Source organism: Brienomyrus brachyistius, chromosome 4, assembly GCF_023856365.1.
Source record: "Brienomyrus brachyistius isolate T26 chromosome 4, BBRACH_0.4, whole genome shotgun sequence".
NCBI classification, from domain to species: Eukaryota; Metazoa; Chordata; class Actinopteri; order Osteoglossiformes; family Mormyridae; genus Brienomyrus; species Brienomyrus brachyistius.
In genome coordinates, this window is record NC_064536.1 from 13,797,541 (window position 1) to 13,806,042 (window position 8,502).

Sequence of the window (8,502 nt, forward strand, 5' to 3'; positions counted from 1 at the left end):
TAAGTATACCTTAAAATCCTAACATACCTGAACAGCTTAAAAATCCATTAATAAACATTATATGATATACGATTTAAATTTTGTTGTTATGTAATGTTTGCTATTGATGTATATTAAAGCTGTTAAAGTATGTTAGCATGTTAAGGTATACTTACATGCAGCTTACGAATGTTCTACGAATGCATTATGAAGGCGCATTGAATGTGTCACGCCCCGCATACCTTCTTCCTTGTGTTCTTCGTGGTGTGGCGCTAACGAGCCACACCTGTTCCTCGTTTAAACCTACCGCTCGTTTCAGCCGTGGATGATCCCAGGTGCCTCTCGTCTGCTCCTCATCTGTGGTGCATATAGTGCCTCCTCGTCCTGAGCTTCCCAGTCCTGTCATTGTATTGTTGTATGTGTCATCCTGCTGCTTGCCTGAGCCACTCCATTGGTTGCCCTGGGCCCTGTGTTTCCCCCCTGCTCTCCCAGCCTTGTTTTAACCCCTTGTGGTCTGGTCTCTTTGCCCTTTTATGTAGCATTTTGTTGGATGTAACCCCTTCCATTTTCCCATATGCTTGCCTTTGCCTTCATCGTTCCTAACACGTGACAGAATGTCTTCTGAATGCATTACGAAGGTGCGCCGAATGTTCTATGAATGCATTATGAAGGTGCTCTGAATGTTCTATGAATGCATTATGAAGGTGCTCTGAATGTTCTATGAATGCATTATGAAGGTGCACTGAATGTTCTATGAATGCATTATGAAGGTGAAATTAATGTAAAGTTTTTCATTTGTTGCAGCCAATGGGCAAGAACAATTCAGCAGAATATCACACAAGAAAAATAACTAAAATATAGATTCTTAGCTTGCTTTTGGTTTAAAAAAATGTCCATAAAAATCCTTCAAAGTACCTGCAGGATTTCAGATTCCAGCTTCTCTATGATATCCATAATTTTCTTTAGTAAAGTGGATGTAAACGTAAAGTGGCACGATTTTCACAAAAAAAAAAAAAAAACCTTACCTTGCTATACCTGCGTGGGACTTTACTTCAAAAAAGGTTTTCCCATAGTTGTACAAAGGTGTGAAAGTGAATGAAAAGACAACATGATTGTTATATTCTCAGTCATTGATTGACTAAAATTAGTCATGTGTAAATATTATAGGACGAATGTAATTTATTTTTTAATCCTCTGTCTCCTCTTTGTATTAATGAAGGAGAATACCTTTGACATCTTCATGCAGTTTAGACTTTCCGTGACTTAGTCAGTAACATTGTTACTGGTCCTTAATTCTCATTTGCATTATTCCTTAGGTTTAAGGTCAAGGGTCAGGACAAAAATAATCTTCTTATCCTGGGGCTTGCTGGGAATTTACCTGGATCTCTACAAGCTTCTAGTCCATAACTGCATGCATAGGTGTCCCTGTGTGGGGTAAAAAGATGCCTGTCTGTCACCTTTGTGACGTGTTCAGAGCTTCTGCAGAAATGGCCACGGATTCAGCGCCCATCAGTTTTAGTGGCATGGTGTCATTCCTGAAAATGTGCTTCTGTTGTGCTGTTGGTATTTCCTCGTCCTTTTTAATCCTTTAATTAAGATGATCCTCTGATGTAGCTTATTTCTCCATATCTTTTTCGGGCAACGGAAGGTCAAATCCAGCATGAGATTATTCATTACCCCCATTGTAAGATTATGAATCGTGTAAAACTACAGTTTGCTATACTTCTATGTTTATTTTATACTTCAGTCGCTGGGTTTAGAAAAGTTCATCGTTTAACACTGCTGTGTCATAAAGTCACTACGAATAAATTTGACTTTCTGCATATCCTGGCCTGCAGTTTAAATAGTTATTTTTTTCGTTTAGATGTAAGAAAATGTTACAAAGCCAATTTTAATAGAATAGAATGGTGATACTCCAAGTGTGGAATGGTGATATTAATCCATGTGGGCAAATTCTCCTGCTGTCTATTGCTCTCCATCTAGGCACAGGAGATGAACACCTCCCAGTACCTCTCATATGCTACACAAGGACACTACCATTGGCAACAAAGCAGGGGGGGAAGGGAGGAAGAAGAAAAGAAGAGAAAGTGAAAAATAATGAAATTTGAAAAAGAGAGCAGAGTTTAGGATGCCAATGAAAACCCTGCATGACCATGAAGTTGTTACCATGCGTTTTGCCTCAAGTGCCAACATGCCTTACATTGTGAGGGAGATTAATCTGGATCACAAGGTTTTGGGTTCGAATTCTGCCTCGAGAGTGAGACGTACCACTGAAGTACCTAACATATGCGGCCTTTAAAAAAAATCACATTAGATTCATGCAAAATTGTATCTGTTTAATTAAAGACCGTTACGAGCATAACTTGATCTTTTTAATTTAAACACAAATGATTTATTTAGTGTATTTCAGGCATAACCGGTAGGCCCTACATATCAACATAACATGAATGTCAACAAACTAGGGACAGCATTTAAGAAACAGTTTTACATTAAACAAACCTAAAGAAAAAATGTATAAGAAGGAATAATTAAAGCTATAAATAAAACTAAATGAAATACAATATAAATACAATGCAGTATAAAAAAGGAAAAATAAATGAACAAACGCAGAAGCAACAAACGAAAAAGAAAAAAACGGATTCTCTCAGAAATCCTCATTTCCCCAATTTCTTCTTCATTTCATCCAGCCACTCCTCTCTGGACACAGCCTTTGTATTAGGGCAGTGTTCATTTTTTTCATTTTAAATAAACGATATACACTAATTTAATTTAATTTAAACCTGCCCTATTAAAATTAATCTAAATAGTTTAGCTAAGGAGATTACAGTATTTCGTGCAATGTTATCTTAAATGCTAAGTTAGTAAGTTTAATGGCATCTACAATGAGGAGTATCGTATAAGTAAACTTTATTAACATTCCTTAACTTAATCCACAGGATAAAATTGTTGTCTGACATTAAACAAGTTATCTAACAACCGAAAATTTGCTCAAGTTAGCCAGCTATTTACAGTAGTACACTGTCTTCAGTTATATAAAGACAAAAGCTGGAATGTCCTTGTATTTGTTTGGTGAGTTTTAGTTTTTGTTTAATAGTTGGAAGAGGCAAACACGGAATGACAGAATCTCGCCTGTAGTCTTGGTTCGTCTAATGGGAGCGTTTCTCGGTAATCACGAGATTAGGTAGACTGGTGCAGATCTCGCAAGACATCTGGAGTTCTCCAGCTGGTGTGTCAGGTGTAAGCCAGGTGTTACTTGTAAAATAATATAAAATCCTTCATGCCTGTGGTGCTGAAATCACCCATCCTTGATGTAAGTTATGCAGCATCTGTGGCGTTGGGAGTTTTTTTGTTTCTATTTTTAAAACAAAGTGTTTTTTTTTTTCAAATTGAAGTCTGGCAAACCCTCGCTGGGATTCGTCGTAACCCCCTACAGTCATTCACAAATATAACACACTGCCATCTTTGTTTGATGTAAACACACAGCTCTCCCCATGGAGGACATAAACCGTATTTGATGTCAGCCATACAGCCATTATGGCTTTATGTATTTTATATTTTTCATATATATTTGGGCGCGGAAATTTATTGCGTTAACGCATGATGTTAGTTTTAAAGTTATAATGCGTCATTATTTCTTTAATCACTTTAACGCATGTGGCATTTTCATACGCAAATGGAAGAACAGAGGCAAATATTTTTAGAAATAGTAACTGATGCTTTAGTGATCATTGTAGGGAAATTGTTTTTACACCTCTCTCAACTTGCCCTTTGTAGAGTAAAGACGTGATTTGAACTGGAGTCTTCCTAATCACAGGCACACTGGCTTACCCCACTGAGCCACATGCTGCCTACGTGCCTTCATAATCGATACCTATGAGTAGGATTGATACTGGAATATCGATTTATTCAAATTGAAGGTTTAATTTTATGAACTGATTCAAACGTAAAAATATGCATTTCCTACCTGGTAACGATCTTTATCCTCTTCATCGCCTGTTATAATAAGTGATTTCTCAGCTTTAGTGAAATACACGGCACATTTTTCTGCAGTTTTTTTACTCCTTCCTGGGCTGCACGATATACCGTTTTAGCGTCGTCATTCCGTTGTGCACATGCGCAATAATCATATCGCAGGACGTGCTTGTTGCTTGATACAAAAGGAAAACTCACATGCTTCTTATCTTCCATGATTAATCTACAAGAGAATTCTGTATTATAAAAAAAATATTCAGATTTAAGGGTTTTTGAGTACACGGAGTTTGTTGTTAGCAAGGCTCTGCATGCACAGCAAACCACCATTCACAATTAGGGATGGGCGATGTGCGATACCAATATCAACATCGCATGTTATGCTCTTTCATAGTAGTCAGTTGAGTTGAGATCGGGCTTTTTCATACCTTCATACTGTCGGTACATTATACCACAGCATTTTTACTGTCATAGCAAACCAAACTTGGCAAGCTTTCCAGTTTTAGCAAATAATTTAATAACAGTAGAATTAATAGCATCGAATATTTTACTGAAAAAGAATCAATTTGTGTGCCTCGTGAATGCAATCCTACACACGTGCAAGCTTCCTCACTTTCAGAGGAGCTCGCAGGGTGTCATGGTCAGACGGCCACGAAAGAAAAGCTGTGCTTTCCGCTCTCGGCTCATTAAGGAGAGCAAACAAGGGGCAGCAGGAAGTGCAGCGTGATGCCTGCTGACCCCTAAAAAGCCACATGCGAACGTTTAACAATACTCTTTGTACCAGCTCTACAGCATTAACAATGGAACGGAATTTGTAATGTGTTATTCTGGGAGATCTTTGTTAGTCTTCAAATGATTAACAGAATCTTCAAGGTTTCAGGGCATCCAGCTTTTCCTTCAGCACAGACTCACCAACAAAAATGAATAATGATTGGTTGCTTTTGATCTAACCGACGTAATGGCTTACAGTTATTTCCCCACGACAGATTGCTTGTAAAATGACCTATATGGAGCCTAATATCAGACTGGCAATTCCATTTCATTCTGCCAGATTGTTAGGTAATAGCAGGATGATGAAAGGCCCATAGCTGGTGTCTCCATGCTAATGAAGTTGCCTGATTCCTTCGGGACGCGTGCTGTTATACGTGAAGATAACCTTTATTTGCCTTTGTGACATTCATCATCATTCGTCATCTGGCAGTAGCGTTTCCGTGTCAAACGTATTCACGGACCTCTCTGCAGTCTCCACGACACATTTATGATCACTCGGTTCAGTCATCTTCGCAGGCAGACTAAATTATTTCGTCTTTTGATCCATGGTTAAACAATGATAACAGCATGAAACAGTGCTAAGATTTATCGTTATTGAATTGACAAAAATTCTCTACATACTGCCAGGCAGGATGAAATCCTCCTTGGCCGCGGAGACCCCCCTCCAGTTAGAACCCTCCCCCCAGTCTCCTGCTGTGATTCCCGAAGATCACTGCACCCCAGCTGCCTTTCTTCTTTGGACAGACAGCGGTGAACTGCAGCTCTCTGGAGGCCTACATCAGATCTCCTACAGGAGATGCAGAGGTGGCTGCAGGATCTTTCCGGAAGCCCTGCTTCTAGTCAGAACCAAAGCCTTAATGTTGGCAGCATGTTTAAACCACAAAGTATCTTGAATACCAAAGACAAACATTGAACAACTCAGTGAAGTTCAGTTATGTGCCAGATGTTGGAAGATGAGCCAATCTGGCATAGGCACTTGTGTTACCGGCAAGTCTGGCATGTCCCAGTTACCCCTTCCGGTTCTTTCTAGACACCTTTTAGAAAGTCCAGACTGACCATGATCTTTTATACAGAGATGGAGCCTTTGTCAATGGCTGTGACTGTTGTTATGGACCGGTGTAGGTAGGACACTTGGGTGTATGTTCATTGCATGATTCAAGCAGGGACAGATGTAAGGGGGGGGGGGGGTCTTGGCGACCCCTCCAGCTGAATATGTAGCCACCCCTTTACTGCCCCACATCAAAATAATAAAAAAGGAAATACGCATTATTTTTATTTTCGAAGAGGAACCGTAGAATATATTGTACGTGGTATGGTGTGCCCACCCCGAAATATATAACTGACCCCTGATGACCACCCCAATCAAAATATTCTGCAGGCGCCCCTGGATTCCGGGTGATCTCAGTGTCGCAGTCTGTAACGTCCTGCTGTCGTTAATTATGTTATTTATTAGCCATGAGGGTAGATGCCTGTCTGTTTGTGTCTGCGCTTGGTTGTGATATAACATCAGTGTTCATCCAGAAATTTATTTTCCTTTATTAGTCCAGCAGTATTTTTTTTGGGGGGGGGGGGGATAATAATCATACATATTAATTCTTTCATCTGTCCCTTGCTCAGCTTTTCAAGTATTTATTGTCATGTTGCAGCGGGGGGAGCGGGTGCATGGAGGGACGATAGGAGAGACAAAAAAATCTGTGCAATAAAGACCTAAACAGCAGTGCAATTCAAGGTAAGACAGTGCAAAGTAAGAATGAGTACACAAATAAGTAATACACACGTTGGGATAAGGATGTAAACAGACCGCAGTGTAGTAAAATAGTGCCAAAGTGGAATTATATATGTGCAATACGATGCAGTGGCTGGATAGATGCAGATAATTGGTTATTTGGTGATCTGATGGTGTGGGGGAAGAAGCTGTCTCTGGAGTGAGACGTGGAAGTGGTGATTGGCACCGCAGTCCTGAGGACAGGAGCGCAAAGGCGGCGTGAATTGGGTTGCTGCTGTCCCTGGTGAGGCACTTGAACCTCTTCAGGCCACAGGAAAGGTACATGAATCGCACGTGAGTAAGACCTGTGTCAGTTGTCTTTGAAGCTGTCCAGACAGTCCTTTAGCGTAATCTAAGGTCTTGTGCGGTTGGGTTAACCAGTTTCACCATCATGCATCCAGGCGGGATGCTCTCAATGGTGCAGAAGTTGATCAGGGTTTTGAGTCTCAACCCAAAACCCTTTAGTCTCCTCGGGAAGAATAACCTCTGAGGAGCCTTCTTGAGGATGCAGCTGGTCTTCAGCAGCCATGAGATGGAGTTTTTTGCCACACAGTCGTTGGTGAGCACACTGTAGAGCAGTTGGGTAAGGCAGTGGCCATGCGGGACGCCAGTGCTGAGGATCAACATGGATGATCTTTAGGTGCCAAATCTCACTGTCTGGGGTCTGTTAGTTGGGGAGTCAAACACCCAGCCACAGATGGAGCTGCTCAAACCAAGGTGTCATTTCCACCAGCATACAGGAACCAACCCGTACCCGAACCATATCACCAAGAGAGACTAATTACAGTGCGGTTCCAGCTCGCTTCGGTTTTCCACTGCAGAACGGTCGGCTCAGTAAAGGCGATGCCGGGTTTGGAGAGCGACAGTGACGTAACACCGAACAGACGCTTATTTACTGTTCACACGGTGCACGTCATGATTTACCGTGTGCTGATTTTTGCTACGACGTCTGTGAGAATCGCCATGCTATGTTAGCATCAAACGCTAGCGGGATTAACATTCGCTTGCGTAAATTTGCGTAAAGGGTCCATTCTGTTTAGCAGTTCTATTCTTTAAGTAGGACTTTAGAAATTTTCAAGTTGCAAGTTATCGGGAATGGACCAGCAGAATATGATGTGCGATACTACGAATAATGAATAATAAATCGCCCTTTTTTTCCTTCAGATAATCCATGCACAGAACATGGTGGAGTAACACCCAGCTGTGCTTAGTGACGTTTTCGGCCCTGCTAGTAAGCAGGCCCATGTCAGTGTCATTACAGCTCGGTTACGGTCTGATTCTTGGTGGCAGTGAAAAAGTGGCTGCAGCTTCAGAGTCAGTTTGAATGGTGCAGTGGTGTTAGAATCTAAGCTGCAGGCGGTGAACAGCATCCTGATGTCGGCATTCTTCTTTTCCAAATGTTCTAGTGCAGCATGCAGGGTGAGGGAGATGGCAGCAGGTCCTGCAAACTGTAATAGATCTGGGGTTGTCGGGGATGTGGAGGTGGATGTGCTGCCTCGGTGTGTCCCAGCCCAGTCCTCGGGGGAACCCCGGACAGTGCCTCCTCTCATCTACCAGCGCACCTGTACCAGTATGTATTGGGTGTTCCTGATTGGCTGGGAGGGAGCAAAAACGTGGACTGTCAGGATTCGGAAACACTGACTGTCTTTCCAGAGACATCATGACTACAGTGGTTAAAGTGTGGGGATGGTATTCGACAAAAGTCACGGGCTTTTAGCAGAGGATGGTTTCGATCCATCAACCTCTGGGTTATGGGCCCAGCAAGCTTCCGCTGCGCCACTCTGCGTACTGCTAGTTTTTCTGCCGTTCATTTCTTAAGGAGAATTTTCCTCTGTTACATTCTCTTTGCTTGCTTGTATCCATCCATCCATCCATCTACCTTCCGGTTGCTTGTCCTAGTTGGTTTCACAGGAGGTCCTGGAGTCCATCCTGGGAATACTGCGTACAAGGCAGGGAACATACAGACACACAGAGGCACAGACACACACACACACACACAGTCGTGTAATCATATCTTT

The 8,502-nt window shown here is 41.8% G+C and overlaps 1 long non-coding RNA gene across 1 annotated transcript; it reads left to right on the top strand.

Annotated features, from left to right (window-relative positions):
• The first annotated feature begins 79 nt into the window (after positions 1 to 79).
• Positions 80 to 1,804, top strand: LOC125740760 (uncharacterized). Its single transcript, XR_007397759.1, has 2 exons — positions 80 to 650; positions 750 to 1,804. It is a non-coding gene; the product is annotated as an uncharacterized LOC125740760 (long non-coding RNA).
• Positions 1,805 to 8,502: the final 6,698 nt, after the last annotated feature.